This window comes from Pongo pygmaeus, chromosome 8 (genome assembly GCF_028885625.2).
Source record: "Pongo pygmaeus isolate AG05252 chromosome 8, NHGRI_mPonPyg2-v2.0_pri, whole genome shotgun sequence".
Taxonomy (NCBI): Eukaryota; Metazoa; Chordata; class Mammalia; order Primates; family Hominidae; genus Pongo; species Pongo pygmaeus.
Window position 1 is genome coordinate 52,290,166 of NC_072381.2, and position 21,835 is coordinate 52,312,000.

The window sequence follows — 21,835 nt, forward strand, 5'->3', positions numbered from 1 at the left end:
TGCACCTGTAGTCCCAGCTACTTGGGAGGCTGAGGCAGGGGGATCGCGTGAACCTGGGAGGCGGAGGTTGCAGTGAACCAAGATCGTGCCATTGCACTCCAGCCCGGGTGACAGAGCAAGACTCTGTCTCAAAAAAAAAAATTAATTCCTGGAAATGGATTAGCTTGCTAACAAGAGTTATTCCATTGCGTGTTTCTACCTGCAATACCTGAGGATGCCCATTTTCTCATGATTTATAAACTAATTCATTTTATAGATGTAATTTTCATACATTTGGGGGTATCTTTCTAACTTCATTATTATTACTTCAAGGTGTTATTATTTCCCCATCATCATCATGGTCATTATCATAACTAGTTGGTGCTAACAGTAGTCACCCTGCATTGAGAACCCATGCTCCAGGCCCTTTCCACATAGACTTGATTTAATTCCATTCACTCCTCATGAAAATCATCTGAAAGAAAGAATCACTAAGCCATTGTATAATTGAAACACAACAGGCAAGTGACTTGTGTGCCCTTGGGCAGGTAATTTAAACACTCTGTGCCCCCAAGTTCCAATAGATAAATGTAAATAATGATATCTTTCTTACCTATTACATGGGGATTTGTCAACAGTTAAAGTACTGTACATTTGTGAGGTATTTCATGGCAACTGTGAATTGCTCATGTGATGACATAGTGTGCTTCCAGCGTCAGTGTGCTGGGAAGGAGACAGAATAGGAAGAAGACTGAAAAGATGCCGAGTCTGGTGCAGGGTACCCTGGAGAAAACACCTCCTGTTTGTCCAACAGCAATTGGCCACACATTGAAGACACACTACCTGCCTGTGAACTGGGGTGACCCTGTTGAAATCTTGTGGAAAGCTTGAGATGCTCCTTAGAAGGTGTTTATCCCTCGAGCTGGCACAAATGTGGTTTGTTGTTCAGTTTTTCCTTCTACTCTCCCTCTATCTGGTACAAAACAGAATTGAAGAGGATATAAACCAGCAAGGAACAATCTGAAATCAGAATGGTGACAATGGGAGAAAGTAATCTTGGTTCAACCCAATGTTGACCTGAAGTCTCTTTTTAAAGACTACTAACAGGAACAAAATTGCATAACAATCTTCCTATGATAATTTCAAGTTCCAGAATTTCTCTATGGAACTTTCAAATTTCACCTCTGTTAACTCATGGAATTTTCCCTAGAATCTGCAAATTCCCAAAGTCTTTGGAGGTTTAATGATCACTCACCGGTCAGCAGTACTATAAAAGGATTCTGGGGAGTTTGACTCTGGTCAGCAAAGGCTCTTCCAAATCTTCAGTCTGATTCTGAGATTCCCCAGGGAGAACTGGAGCCTTTCTTAACAGCTCTTGATTGGAAAGACCATCTGCTTCATCCTCTATTGCAACAGAAATAGCCATTGTGAGGCTCCATGGGGAGACACAATGAGTTTATTCTAGCATGTGTGACTCAGGTCATTTTGTTCCATGGTTTCCAGTTGTGGGGACTTGGCAAGGTCACACACCTCCCCGATCCTCAGTTTCATCACTCAGAAAATGAAGATAACAATTCTACTTGCCTCATAGGATTGTTGTGAAGATTAAATGAGACATGTAAACATTTGCTTATAGTAATTTCACACCACTTTATTATGGAATCAAAGACAGAATTCTTACACAGGTCTTGGTTAGTTAAGAAAACATCCATTCAAAGATTTGATTCACAGGACACCCTCACTGCCTTTCTTTTTTTTTTTTTTTTTTTTTTTGAGACAGGGTCTTGCTTCGTTGCCCAGGCTGGAATGCAGTGGCACGATCTCAGCTCACTGCAACCTCTGCCTCCCAGGCTCAAGAGATTCACCCACCTCAGCCTCTGAGTAGCTGCGATTACAGCCGTGCACTGCCACACCCGGTTAATTTTTGTATATTTTGTAGAGACGGGGTTTTGTCATGGTGCCCAGGCTGGTCTTGAACTCCTGGGCTCCAGCAATCCACCTGCCTCAGCCACCCAAAGTACTGGGATTACAGGCGTGAGTCACCACGCCTGGCCCTCGCTTACTTTCCTACTTCCCATGAGGCAGGTTACCAAATTGGTGAAATTAACCATAACATTATTGTGATGGGCAAGCAGATATATTAAAAGCAAAGATACAGCAGGTTAACTTTATTAAATTTTGCTCATCCCAGGACAAACCGGGCCACAGCAGGCCTTTGCCAGTATTCTGAAAAGTGTTGTGACCATCTCCTTTAAAGCTCAGTTAAAGGTTTCTGGCTGGACTCCAGGCTGCCTCAAGCTCTTTACTCATCTTTATCATTCTTTAAGGAGGGACCCAGACACAGTGTGCAGAGGCCTGAATCCTCTAGACCATTCTCTCTCCACCATGAGTCCTGCCGCGGGGATCTTTCCAGCTCCCTTTGGCCTTATGAACCAGAAAATCAGGCTAGAGACTAAAGAGAACAGAAATTTCAGAATCAGGCCTATTCTGCGACTGTATGGGGGAGCTGAAGGACACAATGGGCTTTCTGTATTGGAGACTACCCATCATACTCTCTCTGACCAGGGAGAAAGGACAGATGCTGTGTGATTTTGCAGTCTATGATTTGGCTTCTCATTCTCACTGCTCTCTACATCTCATTATTTACTTCACTCCTCTGAAAAAAATTCTCCCTAACAGGCTCAGTACCGAACTTCTGGGTATTGCTGCCCACATTTGCCTTGGTTCTACCTTTTCAGATTGCAGGATCCCGAGGTTTTGCTTGGGAAGCTCAGATTCTCCACTAGATCTAAGATCTCACCTAGTCCTGAGGATTTCCTTAAAGGGAAGGGGAAAGATAGATAGATAGATGATAGATAGATAGATAGATAGATAGATAGATAGATAGATAGATAGATAGTTGCTGCCTTTGCTCTACAGCATCTGCTTGGTGAAGAGACTCAGGATCTGGATCCTGGCCCCTCAGCTCTCAGGAACCCCATTCCCCCCTGACAGGGGTGGGAACTTCATACTATTATTCATTAAGAAATTTGAAAACAATCATTCAGGAATTTTAGGTCAAGAGCTGGAAAACCCCAAGCCTCTGTCACCTGAGCAAAGGGAGATACTGTGAGCACCTGAAGGATATACCCATGTTCCACCACCTGCCTGAAGAAGCCTGTGCTCATGGCTAACTGCAGCGTCTACCTCATAGGCTCCTAGGCTCAAGCAATCCTCCCCCTTCAGCCTCCCAAGTAGCTGGGACTATAGCACCAGCTATAGTCAGCCTCCCAGGTAGCTGGGAATATAGCACCAGGACTATAGCACATACCACCACTAAGCACAGCTAATTTCTGTATTTTTTGGAGAGACAAGATCTCACCATGTTGCCATGTTGCCCAGGCCAGTCTTGAACTCCCAGGCTCAAACAATCCTCCCACCTCGGCCTCCCAAAATGCAGGAGTACAGGTATGAGCCACTGTGCCTGGCCTAGAAAGATTTTGTTAAGAAGTAGTGACCAAAAATATCCCACATTTGATGGGAGCTGTGAATCTACACATTCAAGATGCTCAACAAATTCAAAGCAGGATAAACTCAAAGAGATCCACACTGAGACACATTATAATCAAATTGTAGAAAGCTAAAGACAGAAAAGCAGCAAGAGATAAGTGATTCATCCTGTACAAAGGATCTTCAGTAAGATTAACAGTTGCTTTTCAGAAATCATGGAGCACAGAAGGCAGTGGTGGTGTGCTGGGCATGGTGGCGTGTACCTGTAGTCCCAGCTGACTGAGGCTGAGTCAGGAGAATCGCTTAAGCCCAGGAGGTGGAAGTTGCAGTGAGCCGAGATGGCCCCATTGCACTCCAGCTTGAGCGACAGAGCAGGACTCCATCTCAAAAAAAAAAAACCAAAAAAAAAAACAGTGTTGGGGAAGCTCAGCATGGTGGCTCATGCCTGTAATTTCAGCACTTTTGGAGACTGAAGTGGGATTACCTGAGGCCAGGAGTCCACAACCAGCCTGGGTGACATAAGGAGATCCCATCTCTACAAAATAAAAATAATTAGCCAGACAGGGTGGCTCAGGCCTGTGGTCCTAGCTACTCAGCAGGCTGAGACAGGAGGATTGCTTGCAGCCAGCAGTTTAAGACTAGCCTGGACAACATAGTGAGATCCCATCTCTACAAAATATAAATTTAAAAAATTAGCTGGGCATGGTGGTGTGCATCTGTAGTTCCAACTACTCATGAGGCTGAGACAGGAGGATGGTTTGAGACCAGAAGTTGGAGGTTACAGTGAGCTATGATCACACCACTGCACTCCAGCCTGGTTGACAGAGCAAGAACCTGTCACTAACAAAATAATAAATGAATAAAAATATAAGAATGCTTGGCCTGGTCTGGGCGTGGTGACTCACGCCTATAATCCCAGCACTTTGGGAGGCCGAGGCGGGTGGATCACCTGAGGTTGGGAGTTTGAGACCAGCCTGGCCAACATGGAGAAACCCTGTCTCTACTAAAAAATACAAAATTAGCCAGGCATGGTGGCACATGCCTGTAATCCCAGCTACTCGGGAGGCTGAGGCAGGAGAATCACTTGAACCTGGGAGACAGAGGTTGGAGTAAGCCGAGATCACACCCGATTGCACTCCAGCCTGGGCAAAAAGAATGAAACTCCATCTCAAAAAAAAAAAAAAAAAAAGAATGCTTGGCTGGGCGCAGTGGCTCATGCCTATAATCCCAGCACTTTGGGAGGCCGAGGTGGGTAGATCATGAGTTCAGGAGTTCGAGACCAGCCTGGCCAACATGGTGAAACCCCGTCTCTACTAAAAATACAAAAATTAGCCAGGTGTGGTGGCAGGTGCCTATAATCCCAGCTACTTGGGAGGCTGAGGCAGGAGAATCACTTGAACCTGGGAGGTGGAGGTTGCAGTGAGCCAAGATTGTGCCATTGCACTCCAGACTAGGCAACAAGAGCTAAACTCTATCTCAAAAAAAAAAAAAAAAAAGAAAAGAAAAGAAAAAAAGAAACTACACACCAATATCCTTTATGAATATACACACAAAAATACTGAATGAAATACTAGCAAAACAAAGCCAGCAGCTGACTAAAAGTGGTATACACCATGACCAGGTGGGACTTATCCCAGGAATGCAAGAGGAGTTCAGCATAAGAGATCAATCGATGTAATGCACCACATTAGTGAAACAAGAGAGAAAACATATTATCATCTCAATAGATGCAGAGAAAGTAGTTGACAAAATTCAACACCCTTTCATAACAAAAACATTCAGCTAGGAATAAGGAACTTCTCAAAAATAGTAAAGAGCATTTATGAAAAAATCCATAGCTAACATATTCATTGGTGAAGAATGGGAAGCGTTCCCCTTAAGTACAGGAACAAAACAAGGATTCTCACTTTCACCACTACTAGTCAATGTTGTACTGGAAGTCCCAGGCAAGAAAATTGGACAAGAAAAAGATATAAAAGCATCTAAATTGGAAAGGAAGAAATGAAACTCTATTGTCAGATGACATGATTCTATATTTAGAAATCCCATAGAATACATACACGCACATATACACATACATAAACCTACTAGCCAGGCATGGTGGCTCACACCTGTAATCCCAACAATTTGGGATGTTAATGCAGGGAGGTTGCTTGAGCCCAGGAGTTCAAGACCAGCCTGGACAACATGGCAAAACCCCGTCTCTACAAAAAGTACAAAAACTAGCAAGGTGTGGTGGCTCACGCCTGTAGTCCCAGCTACTCAGAAGGCTGAGGTGGGAAGATCACTTAAGCCAGGAGGTGGAGGTTATAGTGAGTTAAGATTGCACTGCTGTACTCCAGCCTGGGTGACAGAGCCAGACCCAATGTCAAAAAAACAAACAAATAAATAAACCTACTAGAGCTAATTTTAATTCAACAAAATTGCAGGGTACAAAATCAACACACAAAAATCAGTTATGGAAATATACATGTTAACATGGCCAATTAGATGCAGTCAGGTGCAACAGCTGCCACCGAGGGATTGATTTGACTCATGCACTCCTAACGGATCTTCAGAGGGAAGGCACTGAGAATGGATGGAGGGAAGACACAGAAGCTAGGCTAAAGGGGGAGGAAGTTGGGAAGCCTGCATGGGGCTACTGCACCCCGCAACTCATTCCTGCCCCCAATCACTCTGGGGGAAGGGGTGAGTTGAATTGGCAAGGAGCAATGCTTCTTAAGACCAGCCTCTGGAATCCTGGCAGAAGATCCTTTGACCACAACAGACAGTGGATTTGTAAGGGAGAGATGCTTGGAGAAACAGCCAGGGCAGCAGCCAGCTGATGAACCCAGAGGGTTTGGTGTGGGAGCAGCTGTAGTGGAGCACAGCCAGGGATGGCCACACCCCTAGGCTCAACTTGCTCCCAGAGGAGACTCTCACCCTAGGAGAACTGTTGGGCCTGAACTTCTCAGGGCAGTCTTACTCATCAGGCAGGGCTGGTCCTACCTGAGCACTCCTTCCACACTGCATCTTCCCCCAGGCCCACGGCAACACCCCACATGGCTTTGCCAGCACGTGTATGCATGGGCAGGTTTTGCTTATCTTATCCTGCCAGCCTGCGTGTATGTGTACACCCTGCCCTGCAACTGCTGCAGCAAGAGTGCAGTCTGCTCCACTCTCCCCTCTGACCACCACTGTAGTCAGAGCCTTGGTGGGCACAGAGCCAGCCAACCCCAACCCCACCCCTGCCAGTGCCTCACCCATTTGCCAGCACTGCCCCAAGTGAAACTAGGCACAGAGAACAGCAGACTGTCCCCAACCCTGAGTGCTCTCCAGCACCCTGCTCCCATGCCAACACCACTACCGGTGCAACTACATGCATAGTCACCAGCAGGGGCTCCCACCTTCCATCTGTGTTCCCTTTGCTGCTGTGGTAAATGCTGGCACAGAGGCAGGCATGCCAGCACCCACTAGCACCCTACTGCAGTAGTGCTGCTGCTGCCATTCTGGCACATGCAAATGAGGATGGATTCCACTGTCTCTGTACTACTAAATGCTTTGGGTGACACCACCCACTAGAATGTAGTGACCAGCAGTATGAGAGCATCTTGGCTCACCCAGTGCAGTGGATTCTTAACCTCGAGCAGACAGAACAAAGTCGGGGCTCGATACAAGTCCTCCAGGGTTACAGCACACAGTCCAGAAGTTGGGAGCTGAGTGTTGGCCCTCTAAAATCTTCCAGAAATGAAGCCAGTTGACTGAATCCACCTTAAACACAGTGAAATCCTCAAGGTCGTCAAATAGGATAAAATGAAAAAAACCCATCCAAAGGTCAGCAACTTCAAAGATTGAAGGAAAATATCCCTGCAAAGATAAAAAAGAGCCAGTGCAAGAACTCTCACAACTCAAAAAACCAGAGTGCCTTCTTTCCTCCAAACAGCCACACCACCTCTCCAGCAAGGGGTCTGAACCAGGCTGAGATGGCTGAAATGACAGAAATAGAATTCAGAATATGGATAGGAATGAAAATCATCAAGATGCAGGAGTATGTTGAAAGCCAATCTAAGGAAGCTAAGAATCATGATAAAACAATGCAGGAGCCAACAGACAAAATAGCCAGTACAAAAAAGAATGTAGCTAACTTGATAGAGCTAAAAAACATACTACAAGAATTTCATTAGTAGCAGAATAGACCAAGTGGAAGAAAATATCTCAGGGGTTGAAGACTGGCTTTCTGAAAGAAGACAGGCAGACAAGAATGAACAAAAAAAAAAAATAAAAAATAAGGAACAAAACCTCTGAGAAATAAAAGATTATGTAAAGAGACCAGACCTATGACTCATTGGTGTCCCTGAAAGAGATGGAGAGAGTATAAGCAACTTGGGAAATATGTTCCAGGATATCATTTATGAGAACTTCCCTGATCTAGCTAGAGAGACCGACATTCAAGTTCAGGAAATGCAGAGAACCCTAGTAAGATATTTCACAAGAAGATCATCCCCAAGACACACACTCATTAGATTCTCCAAGGTCAAAATGAAAAAAAAAATGTTAAAGGCAGCTAGAGAGAAAGGTCAGGTCACTTACAAAAGGAACCCCATCAGGCTAACAGTAGACCTCTCAGTAGAACCCCTACAAGCCAGAAGAGATTGGCGGCCTATCTTCAGCATTCTTAATAAAAAGAAATTCCAACTGAGAATTTCACATCTGGCCAAATTAAGCTCCATAAGTGAAGGAGGAATAAGATCCTTTTCAGAGAAGCAAATGCTGGGAGAAGTTGTTATAACAAGACCTGCCTTACAAAAGCTCTGAAGGAAGCACTAAATGTGAAAGGGAAAGACCATACCAGCCACTACAAAAACATCCTGAAGTATGCAGAGCAGTGATAGCATAAAGCAACCACACAAACAAGATTGCGTAGTAACCAGCTAACATCAGGATGACAAGATCAAATCCACACATATGAATACTAATCTTGAATGTGCCACACAAACAAGACTGTGTAATAACCAGCTAACATCAGGATGACAAGATCAAATCCACACATATCAATACTAACCTTGAATGTAAATGGGCTAAATGCCCCAATTAAAAGGCACACCATGGCAATCTGGATAAAGAATTAAGACTCATTGGCTGGGCGTGGTGGCTCATGCCTGTAATCCCAGCACTTTGGGAGGCCAAGGTGGGTGGATCACGAAATCAGGAGATCAAGACTATGGTGAAACCCTGTCTCTAATAAAAATACAAAAAAAAAATTAGCCAGGTGTGGTGGTGGGTGCCTGTAGTCCTAGCTACTCAGGAGGCTAAGGCAGGAGAATGGAGTGAACCCAGGAGGCGGAGCTTGCAGTGAGCCGAAATCGTGCCACTGCACTCCAGCCTGGGCGACAGAGCAAGACTCTGTCTCAAAAAAAAAAAAAAAAAAAAGACTCATTGGTATGCTGTCTTCAAGAGACTCATCTCACATGTAACGACACCCATTGGATCAAAATAAAGGGATGGAGAAAAATCTACCAAGCAGATGGAAAACAGAAAAAAATCAGGGGTTGCAATCCTAATTTCAGACAAAACAAATTTTATAAACCAACAAAGATCAAAAAACACAATGGTAAAGTGTTTACATAATGGTAAAGTGTTCAATTGAACAGGAAAACTTAACTATTCTAAATATGAATATTTATGCATCCAAAACAGGAACACCCAGATTCATAAAGCAAGTTCTTAGAGACCTTCAAAGAGACTTAGACTCCCACACAATAGCAGTGGGAGATTTTAACATCTCACTGACAATAATAGATACATCATTGGGGCAGAAAATTAACAATGATATCCAAGACTTCAACTCAGCACTGGATCAAATGGACTTGATAGACATCTACAGAACTCTCCTCACAAAAATAACAGAATATACATTCTCATCACCACATGGCACATACTCCAAAATTGGTCACAGAATCATACAGAAAACACTCTTCAGCAAATGCAAAAGAACTGAAACCATAACAACCAACCTCTCAGCCCATAGTGCAATCAAATTAGAAATCAAGACTAAGAAATTCACCCAAAATCATACAATTACATGGAAATTGAATAACCTGCTCCTAAATGACTTTTCGGTAAGTGATGAACTTAAGGCCAAAATTAAGAAGTTCTTTGAAGCAAATGAGAAAAAAAGGTATAACAAACCAGAATCTCTGGAACACAACCAAGGCAGTGTTAAGATGGAAATTTACAGTACTAAATACCCACATCAAAAAGTTAGAAATATCTCAATTTAACAACCTAACATCACAACTAAAATAATAAAAGAACCAAGAGAAAACCAGCCCCAAAGCCAGCAGAAGATGATAAATAACCAAAATCAGAACTGAACTGAAGGAGATTGAAACACAAAAGTATTTAAAAGATCAATGAATCCAGGAGTTGATTTTTTTGAAAAAAAAAACCCAATAAAATAGAAAGACTGCTAGCTAGAGTAATGAGAGAAAATCCATATATGCACAATCAGAAACAATGGAGAAGATATTACCACTGACTCCAAAGAAATACAAATAACCATCAGAGAATATTATGAATACCTCTATGCACACACAAGAAAATCTAGAAGAAATGGATAAATTCCTGGACACATACACCCTCCCGAGACAGCCAGGAAAAAATTGAATCCCTGAACAGACCAATAATGAATGAGCTCTGAAATTTAATGAGTAACAAATAGCGTACCAAGACCAGACAGATTCACAGCTGAATTCTACCAGATGTACAAAGAAGAGCTAGTACCATTCCTGCTGAAACTATTCCAAAAAATTGAGGAGGAGGGATTCCTTCTCCTTCATAACTCATTCTGTGAGGCCAGCATCATCTTGATACCAAAACCTGGCAGACACACAACAAAAAAGGAAACTTCAGGCAAATATCCTTGGTGAACATCGATGCAAAAATTCTCAACAAAACTCAGCAAACTGAATCCAGCCGCACATCAAAAAGCTTATCCATCACAGTTAAGTAGGCTTTATCCCTGGGATGCAAGGTTGGTTCAACATACACAAATCAATACATGTGATTTGTCACATAAAAAGAACTAAAGACAAAAACCACATGATTATCTCAATAGATGCAGAAAAGGCTTTTGATAAAAGTCAACATCCATTCACCTTAAAAATTCTCTATAAGCTAGGTATTGAAGGAACATACCTCAAAATAACAAGAGCCATGTATGACAAACCCACAGCCAACATCATACTGAATGGGCAAAAGCTGGAAGCATTCCCACTGAAAACTGGCACAAGACAAGCATGCCCTCTCTCACCAATTTTATTCAACAAAATATTGGAAGTCCTAGCCAGAGAAATCAAGCAAGGGAAAGAAAGAAAGGGCATAAAAATCAAGAGAGGAAGTCAAACTATTCCTGCTGGCTGATCATCCTATATCTAGAAAACCCCATAGTCTTGGCCCAAAAGCTCTTTACACGGCTACGTTCAGCAGGCTCAGGATACAAAATCAATGTACAAAAATCACTAGCATTCCTATACACCAACAACAGTGAAGCTAAGAGCCAAATCAGGAATGCAATCCCATTCCAATTGCCACAAAAAGAATAAAATACCTAGGAATACTGTTAACCAGGTAAGTAAAAGATCTCTACAATAAGAGCTACAAAATACTGCTCATAGAAATCAGAGATGACACAAACAAATGGAAAAAATTTCATGCTCAAGGATAGAAAAAAATCAATATTGTTAAAATGGTCATACTGCCCAAAGTAATTATAACTTTGATGCTATTCCTATTAAACTACCAAGGACATTCTTCACAGAACCAGGAAAAAATTATCTTAAAATTCACATGGAACAAAAAAAAGAGCTTGAATAGACAAGGCAATCCTAAGCAAAAACAACAAAGCTGGAAGTATTATGCTACCCTACTTCAAACTATACTACAGGACTCCAGTACCTAAAAGAGTATGGTACTGGTACAAAAACAGCCATCAATGGAACAGAATAGAGAGCCCAGAAATAAGGCCACACACCTACAACTATCTGATCTTTGACAAAGCTGACAAAAACATGCAATGGAGAAAGAATTCCCTATTCAATAAATGGTGCTGGGATAACTGGCTACCCATATGCAGGAGATTGAAAGCTGAACCCTTTCTTTTCACCATATACAAAAATTCAGATGTATTAAAGACTTGGCCTGATGCGGTGGCTCATGCCTGTAATCCCAGCACTTTGGGAGGCCCAAGCAGGCAGATCACCTGAAGTCAGGAGTTCAAAACCAGCCTGGGAAAGATGGTGAAACCCCAGTCTCTACTAAAAATACAAAAATTAGCTAGGCATGGTGGTGCACACCTGTAGTCCCAGCTACTCTGGAGGCTTAGGCAGGAGAAACAGTTGAACCTAGGAGGCAGAGGTGGCAGTGAGCTGAGATCAAGCCACTACTCTCCAGCCTGGGTGACAGAGTGAGACTCCATCACAAAAAAAAAAAGAAAAAAAAAAAAGGAAAGAAAGAAGAAAAAAAGGGATGGATTAAAGACTTAAATGTAAAAGTTCAGGAAGATGGCTGGGGATGGTGCTTCATGCCTATAATCCCAGCACTTTGGGAGGCCAAGGTGGGTGGATGACCTGAGGTGAGGAGTTCAAGACCAGCCTGGCCAACATGGTGAAACCCTGTCTCTACTAAAAATACAAAAAATTAACCAGGCGTGGTGGTGGGGGCCTGTAATCCCATCTACTCAGGAGGCTAGGGCAGGAGAATCACTTGAACCCAGGAGGCAGAAGTTGTAGTGAGCCCAGATCATGCCACTGCACTCCAGCCTGAGTGACAGAAAAAAAATTCTGTCTCAAAAAAAAAAAAAACCCCTGGAAGACAACCTAGGCAATACCACTCTGGACATAAGAATGGGCCAAGATTTTATGACAAAGACACCAAAAGCAATTGCAACAAAAGCAAAAATTGACAAATGAGATCTAATTAAACTATGTTTCTGCACATTGAAAGAAACTATCAACAGAATAAACAGACAACAAAAGAACAGGAGAAAATTTTTGCAAATTATCCATCTAACAAAGGTCTAATATCTAGCATCTATAAGGAATGCACACAAATTTACAAGAAAAAATATCCCATTAAAAAGTAAACAAAGGATATGAACAGACACTTTTCAAAAGAAGACATTTGTGATGGTTAATAGTCAATGTCAACTTAATTGGATTGAAGGATTCAAAGTATTTTTCCTGGGTGTGTCTGTGAGAATGTTGCCAAAGGAGATTAACATTTGAGTCAGTGGACTGGAAGAGGCAGACCCACCCTCAATCTGGGTGGGCACCATCTAAATTGCTGCCAGTGTGGCAAGAATAAAACAGGCAGAAGAACGTGGAAGGACTTGACTTGCTGAGTCTTCCAGCCTTCATGTGTCTCCCATACTAGATGCTTTCTGCCCTCGAACATCAAACTCTGAGTTCTTCAGCTTTTGGACTCTTGGACTTACACTAGTGTTATGCCAGGGTCTCTCAGGACTTTGGCCACTGCAGACTGAAGACTGCACTGTGAGCTTCCCTACTTTTGTGGTTTTGGGACTCGGACTGATTCACTGCTGCCTTCCTTTCTCCTCAATTTGCAGACAGCCTACCGTGGGACTTCACCTTGTGATCATGTGAGTCACTTCTCCTAATAACCTCTCTTTCATATATACATATATCCTATTAGTTCTGTCCCTCTAGAGAACCCTAATACAACATACATGTGGCCAACAAGCATATAACAAAAGGGTCAATATCATTGATCATTAGAGAAATGCAAATCAAAACCACAATGAGATACAATCTCACACCAGTCAGAATGGCTACTATGAAAAATAACAGATGAACAAAAAATAACAGATCCTGGAGAAGTTGTGGAGAAAAATGAACATTCATGCACTGATTTTTTTTGTTTCTTTGCTTGTTTTTTGTTTGTTTGTTTTGTTTTTTCAGACACAGTCTTGCTCTGTCGCCCAGGCTGGAGTGTAGTGGTGCAATCTTGGCTCACTGCAACCTCTGCCTCCCAGGTTCAAGCAATTCTCCTGCCTCAGCCTCCCGAGTAGCTGGGATTACAGGTATATGCCACCATGGCCAGCTAATTTTTGTGTTTTTAGTAAAGACCAGGTTTCATCACATTGGCCAGGCTGGGTCTCGATCTCGGTGACTATTGACCTCAGTGATCTGCCTGCCCTGGCCTCCCAAAGTGCTGGGATTACAGGTGTGAACCACTGCGCTTAGCTGGGAAAACTTAATACACTGTTGGTGGGAGTGTAAATTAGTTCATCCCAACCTCTTTGGTGCTAGGGACCAGTTTCATGGAAGACAATTTTTTCATGGACCAGGGGTGTAGGGGAGATGGTTTTGGAATGATTCAAGCACATTACATTTATTTATTTATTTATTTATATTATTATTATTTTTTGAGACAAAATCTCACTCTAGTCACCCAGGCTGGAGTGCAGTGGTGTGATCTAGGCTCACTGCAATCTCCACCTCCCAGATTCAAGCAATTCTCCTGCCTCAGTCTCCCAAGTAACTGGGATTACGGGCACCTGCCACCACATCTGGATAAGTTTTGTATTTTTAGTAGAGATGGGGTTTCACCATGTTGGCCAGGCTGGTCTCAAACTCCTGACCTCAAGTGATCCACCTGCCTCGGCCTCCCAAAGTGCTGGGATTACGAGCGTGAGCAACCACGCCCAGCACAGGCACATCACATTTATTGTGCACTTTATTTCTATTATTATTACATTGTAATATATAATAATTATACACCTCACAATAATGTAGAATCAGTGGGAGCCCTGAGCTTGTTTTCCTGCAACTAAATGGTCCCATGTGGGGATGATGGGAGACAGTGACAGAGGCATACACTGCAGGGGAAGTGCATTAGATCATCAGGCATCAGATTCTCATAAGGAGCATGCAACCTAGACCCTTCACATGTTCAGTTCACATTAAGATTGGTGCTCCTATGAGAATCTAATGCCACCATTAATCTGACCACAGGCAAAGCTCAGGCAGTAATGCAAGTGATGGGGAATAGCTGTAAATACAGATGAAGCTTCGCTTGCTTGCTCATTGCTCTTACTGCTGTGTGGCCCAGTTTCTCACCAGGCCATGGACCTAGTCCAGGGCCCACAGGATTGGGGACCCCTGATCTAATGTGACAACTCTGGAAATCAGATTCTATACCCCCTATTTGTTGTTGCTGTTGATGCTGCTGTTATTGTTGTTCAGTGTCTAATGAGCTTTCTGAAATAATTTTGTAGTCTGGGGCTACTCTTCAACACTCAGCCAGGCAGTTTACATCTCTGCCTTAGCCTTCACTTCCTGCTTGCCCAGAGCCTCAAGGTCAGTCAGAGGTGAGAGCTTTGAACCTTCCCAGGTCTTTACTGAACATGTACGCAGCCCTACACTAGGGAGTAGCCTCATAGATTCCCAGGAATCATTCTGTTGGAATTTTCAAAGCCCTTATGGACATCCAATTCTTCTGTTTTTCTTTTAAATCTTTTTGGTTAGCCTATAGTCTGCCCAAAATATAATCTACAAGCCCATATAGGCACCAACTTGAATAACAGCCTTTAAATGTTTTTAGCAAATGCCCTCAAGGAAAAGGCTTTTGCATTAAGTGAGCTCTTCCGACAAATAAAGACATCCTGGCAGTGGGATGTTTCTGAAAACCACCATCCAAGTCAAATGACAGTTCTCTGGGAATGAGGCTTTGAAGGATATCCAGCCCCATTCTGTCTTTCCAGTGGCTGCCAGGCTATTGGTCTTCACTGTAATTATGGGCTGTTAATTTTCAAGGCTGCAGTGGAGCCAGCGAGGAGGGGATGAGAATAGAATAGGGCAAGTTAAAAATACCATACTGCTTGCTGTTCTTAATGAGATTTCTCATTTTGTTTGTTTGTGTGTGTATACATATATATACATATTTACATATACATACACACACACACACACACACACAAATATGGTGAATGGAAAATGAATCTTGGGGCCCCAAAATCACTAAGCTGAAGGGAAAAGTCAAGCTGGAAATGGCTTAGGGCAAACCTGCCTCCCGTTCTATTCAAAGTCATCCCTCCATTCACTGAGATAAATGCATATCTGATTGCCTCCTTTGGAAAGACTAATCAGAAACTCAGAAGAATGCAACCATTTGTCTCTCACCTACCTGTGACCTGGAAGCCTTCTTGCTGCTTGAGCTGTCCCACCTTTCTTGACAGAACCAATGTATATCTTACATATATTGATTGATGTCTCATGTCTCCCTAAAATGTATAAAACCAAGCTGTGCCCTGACTACCTTAAGCACATGTCATCAGGACCTCCTGAGGCTGTGTCACAGGTGTGCATCCTCAACCTTGGCAAAATAAACTTCCTAAATTAACTAAGACCCTTCTCAGATACTCAGGGCTCACATTTTGGCAACCATGAAGGGATTCTGAGTGGAGGCAATCTCCTCACCAATCTCCTATTGGTGCTTGGTATCAGCTTGAACTATCTTTATGGCTCAAATCAACAGGACAATTTGCTGAGGCTTGGAAGCACCCCCTCCAGAGAATCACTGATCTTTCAAAATTTGGTCAAGATCTAAAGTTTATTTTGCTGTACAACTCCTTTTTTTGGAGTTTTACTAGCTTCCAACACAAGAAAGGCAAGTTTTTCCTGCTTCGATGACAATGAAATGCTGGTAACTCCTTTATGGAGTTTGAGCTTGCTTCCAACAGGGAAGACAAATTTGAGTTTTTTCCTGCTTCTGGGATAGTAAAGAGCAGTCTTCAGCTTGAGACCCATCCCTTACCTAAGGATGGGTAACTGAATTGGGACTTGTCTTCACTAAAGTTAAGATTAACAACCAGCTGGTTGTAAGTTCTCTTTACCATTAGAGCACTCAGTAATTGGATAAGTTGTACCATCTTTGTTTTGCTTGTTTTTGTTGTTGTTGTTTGTTTGTTTCTGTTTTTGTTGTCGTTTCAGTCTTTTTCCCATTTGGATTGATCAACTCTATCTGACTTGATCAAATCCAGAGGAAACTTCCAAATTATGGGGAACAAGACCTCTGAAGTGGCTAAATTCCCACACTGTGGTGGGGGAGAAAAATGGCCAACAAAAGGAAAAAAAAAAGAAACAGGAAAGATTTTTTATTTTGACTACTTAAGGGGCTTTATTTACATAACAAGGCCATCTTTTTGCTAGCCAGGCCAAACTGAAAGAGCAATGGCTGTCACCCCACACTGCAGTTCCATAGTTAAGGGCTCTGGCTTCTTTTTTTTCTACCAGGACAGCTTGGGTGTGGTTCCCAAATCAAGCCATTTCTGGTTTGATACTTGGTACTTCTGAAATAGCAGCAATTTGTTCTAGCTGAATTATGGTAATGAGATTTAAAAAGATTTTTTTAAAGGAGCTCAATAATTAAAAGTCAGCTTAACTAAAATCTAACATCCAAGATGTGTGCATGTGTATGTGTGTGTGTTTGTATTGAAAAGGCTTTCACTTTTTTTTTTCTCCTAGGACCTTCTCTCTCTCTCTCTTTTTTTTTTTTTTAGCTAAAGATTTTTTTTCTCAGTTGACTGAATTCTGTTTTGTTTTTTTTTTTCATTTACTTCTGCTATCTCTCCTTTCTCTTGCACCCACTGCTGCATGAGGGATCTAAAGTATTATAGTTTATAATAGCCTGGCTTTCCTTCAAGAAAGCAGAGAAGGCGCCAGACTCCCTTTTGGGGAGAAACCTGTTTTTCCTTATGAAACCCCAAGAGTGTAAGCAGATAAGTTCATCTCAGCTCTTAAACTGCTTGCTTTTGTATTGTGTTACCTGACTTATTGACTAAAAGAGTTATTGCACCAAAGCCTACTCTGGTTTTTAAGGAAGAGTGTAGTTTAGACATTAGAAATGTCTTCATTTAAAAAATTTTAAGTGCACTGAAAAAGCATCACATGGTCTAGCCTCATAATAATTCTCCCTTTTTGGAGACCCAGGATTCAGTGTGGGCTCTGCCCAGAGCTCAGAGATCTAGTCAAAAGATAGGTAGTTCCTATATAAATAAAATTGGTCTCCTCATATAATCCTATGATAGATTTCTCTCTTTTTTTTTTTCTGAGACAGAGTTTTTGCTCTTGTTGCCCAGGCTGGAGTGCAGTGGCATGATATGGGCTCACTGCAACCTCTGCCTCCCATGTTCAAGCAATTCTCCTGCCTCAGCCTCCTGAGTAGCTGGGAATACAGGCACCCACCAACATGCCTTGCTAATTTTTGTATTTTTAGTAGAGACAGGGTTTCACCATATTGGGCAGGATGGTCTTGATCTCCTGACCTCATGATACACCTGCCTCAACTTCCCAGAGTGCTGGGATTACAGGCATGAGCCACCATGCTCGGCTATCCTATGATAGATTTCTATGATTTTTGTTTGATTTGGCATACTTTTTTTTTTTTTTTGAGATGGAGACTCTCTCTGTCACTCAGCCTGGAGTGCAGTGGCACAATCTCGGCTCACTGAAACCTCTGCCTCCCAGGTTCAAGCGATTCTCCCACCTCAGCCTCCCAAGTAAGCAGAATTACAGGCATGCGCCACCACACCTGGCTAACTTTTGTATTTTTAGTAGAAACGGGTTTTCACCATGTTGGCCAGGCTGGTCTCGAACTCCTGACCTCAGGTGATCCACCCACCTTGACCTCCTAAAGTGCTGGGATTACAGGTCTGAGCCACTGCGCCTGGTGTGGTACGTGGTTTTACTGCATGTGACTAGTTTACATGCAACTAGCCATGCAAGTTCAGTAACCCAAGGTGGTCTATACCCTGTTCAACAAGAACCATCTACTGATGACACTTCTGGAAGTCTGGGAAATGTCAACTTGCTGTAAGAGTTCCCAAACGCTCTCAATTATCATGTGATAACAAAGTTTTCAAACCAGTAAATTTTGAGTAGCCCTTTACTAGGAATAATCTTGAATAAGCTAGTACTGCCCTCCACAACCACAATTTTAAAAAGTCTGTATTGGTTTTCTCTTAAATTCAAGCATCATCTAAATATGAGGATTTCCCATATTCCCATAGAATCACAAAGATGATCACTGGGGTAATATGCATGCTACATATATGTTACCAGGTTTTTTCTACTCCTTTTTTTTTTTTTTTTGAGACAGAGTCTCACTCTGTCACCCAGCCTAAAGTCCAGCAGCATGATCTCGGCTCACTGTATCCTCTGCCTCCCGGGTTCAAGCAATTCTCCCATCTCAGCCTCCCAAGTAGCTGGAATTACAGGGGCCTGCCACCACGCCCAACCAGCTAATTTTTTTTGTATTTTCAGTAGAGACGAGGTTTCACTAAGTTGACCAAGCTGGTTTCAAACTCCTGACCTCTGGTGATCCACCCACCTCTGGTGATCCACCCAAAATGCTGGGATTACAAGCATGAGCCACCATGCCTGGCCATTTTTTTGTATTCTTATACAATTATATGCTTGCTTTATAAAAATGAACTTATTCTACATATATATGTTATTACATTATTAGGACATGTTCCCTAATGACAATATAACATTTTCATCATTCCTTTTTAAAATATTTTTTCCTGAGTCAGCATCTTGCTCTGTTGCCCAGGCTGGAGTGCAGTGGCCTAAAAACTGGTCACTGCAGCCTCGAGCTTCTCGGTTCAAGGGATCCTCCCATCTAGGCCTCCTGAGTAGCGCAGCTAAGTTTAAAAAATTTTTTTTGGCCTTACGCGGTGGCTCACGCCTGCAATCTCAGCACTTTGGAAAGCCGAGGCAGGCAGGTCACTTGGGGTCAGGAGTTTGAGACCATCCTGGCCAATATGGTGAAACCCCGTCTCTACTAAAAATACAAAAATTAGCTGGGCGTGGTGGTAGGTGCCTGTAATCCCAGTTACTCAAGAAGCTGAGGCAGGAGAATCGCTTGAGCCCAGGAAGTGGAAGGTGCAGTGAGTCGAGATCACGCCACTGCACTCCAGCCTGGGTGACAGAGCAAGACTATGTCTCAAAAATAAATAAATAAATAAATAATTATATATATGAGATAGGTCTCACTATATTGCCCAGGCTGGTTTTGAACTCTTGGACTCAAGCAATCCTCCCATCTGGGCTTCCCAAAGTGCTGGGATTACAGGTGTGAGCCACCATGCCCATTTTCATCATTCTTTTTTTCTGAGATGGAGTTTTGCTTTTGTTGCCCAGGCTGGAGTGCAATGTCACGATCCCGGCTCACTGCAACATCCACCTCCCAGGTTCAAGTGACTCTCCTGCCTCAGCCTCCTGAGTAGCTGGGATTACAGGCATGAGCCATCATGCCCGCCTAATTTTGTATTTTTAGGGGACACAGGGTTTCTCCACTGTTTTTACTAGACCTTGATCACATCAAAAAGATTGTGTCTCTTCCATTTATTGTGCAGCTTGTACACAATTGACACAATGGGGAGCTCAGCAAAGGATGCAGAGTGACAGCAGCCTCCCTTCACTGGAACAGCTGTCTAGACAGCTCTTAATCACTCCCGAGAAGTAGGGATGGGTTCGGTGTATGAGAATGAGAAACAGACGCTCCAGGGTTGAGACAATTTGCCCAAAACACACCTCTTGTGGGAAGCACAGTTGCGATCCCCCAGGTCTCTTGGGCTTGTGGGTTCCTGCTCTCCTGTGGGCCCCCAGGACATGTTGGCTTCCAAGAGAAGGAGGAATCCTCCTAGGAAGAGGTTAACCTTTGCCACTCCAGGATTTGCCCACCCGGGGGTCCCTACCAGGAATGTTCCCCTAGCACCACCCTCCCCATGCCACCTCCTAACTGGCTGTCTCCTTCCCACCATTCAGCAAACACATCCTACCTCCAGGACCAGCCCCTTCATCTCAGAAAGGCTCCCATGGGACTCCCAGAACCCCCCATGGCTCCTGGAGCCCTGAAGGAATAACGCCCTGGGTGGGGAGTGATTTGTTTTCCCATCCAGTGCAACCTTGGAGGTAACAGACAAGAATGCCCTGTGATGTGAAGCACTCATTGTCCTGACCCCCAGTCCAGTGCCCTTCGCTCTAAGCACATAGCATCCCCAGGCTGTTCCTGGAGGTGTGGGCTGGGGTTGGTAGGGACTAGCTGGGCCAGCTGGGCCAGGGGAGACAGCCATGCCCAGGGCACATAGCCACTGCCCAGAGCTGCCCCCAGAGCTGGGAGCCGTCCTGCACATGGTGCTGTGAGATGCCCTCCAGAGAGGAAGATGGAAGCTGTCTCCGTGCCCCGGGACTGATGAAGGGCCCATTCCAGGCCTTTGGGCACCCAGGCTCACTACCCTTCTGGGAGCCCTATCCTGTGGGCCAGGACAAAGGTGCCCTCACTGGTGGCATTCTCAGAAGCTCAGCCACTCCCCACACATGCACATAGGGGCGTGCCCACACCAAGCCACGTGTGGGTGTCTGGGGACAATGAGTCTGGGGGAGGGGGTGGGTCCCTTCCAGAAGGGTCTGGCTAAAGTCCAGTTATGAAGGTGAACTGAGATGGGCTCCCTCAAAGGAGCCATAGTGTGGGAAGCCCTGGGCAGAGCCCAGAGACAAATGCCAGCCCCCAGACCAAGACATGATCCAAGGAGTGCTGCCAAGAGCGGTAGACACAGCCGCTGAGGCCCACAGGGCACAGTGAGGCTGTGGGAGAGGGTGGCCCCTCTGTGGCCATTTCCCTGCCTGTGCTCACATCCCCTCCTCAGGCCTGTCTCACCAGCTCTTGCAGCCCACGACCCATAATACTTCTGAATCTCCTTCCTCTCCTGGCTACTGGGATCCCCAGTGCCCCTCACCATTCCTTCTGGTCTCTCCTCTGCCTCCTGGAACTGTTCCCCAGGACACTCTCCTGGGCCGGCCCTTCCTGCCCCTCCACATCAGTGGTTCCAAACCCCGGATGCCTTTGGGATCAGCTGGGTGTACTTTAAATCCTTCCAGCCCAGAGCCCTGAACCCCAAGGTGCCCCCACCTGTTCCTGTGGTACCCCTTGGATCAGCCAACCATTTTATCATCATCCATCATGTCCCCTGTCACCAAGAGCCTCTGGCATGTTCTGTTGTCCCCACGCCCACACTGGCACCCCTCATCCACCAACCTGTGCCCAAGTCCTGCCTTGAGCCTGTTTCCCCTCCTGAGTGGTATTTCCTCACTCCAGGTGGGTGCTGAGACAGCTGGCAGACCTGGCTGTGAGCTTCTGTCTCATCCAGAAGGATCCTCCCCTCCAGATTACCCAGTCAAGCTTGACCCCGTGGTGTCACCGAGACAGACCAGAAGAGGGTGTTGAAGCCATGCAGTCCCCCGAGCCCCACTGAGCTGCACCAGCTTTGGAGCCGTAGAGAGCCTGGGAGACTGAGCACTGAGTG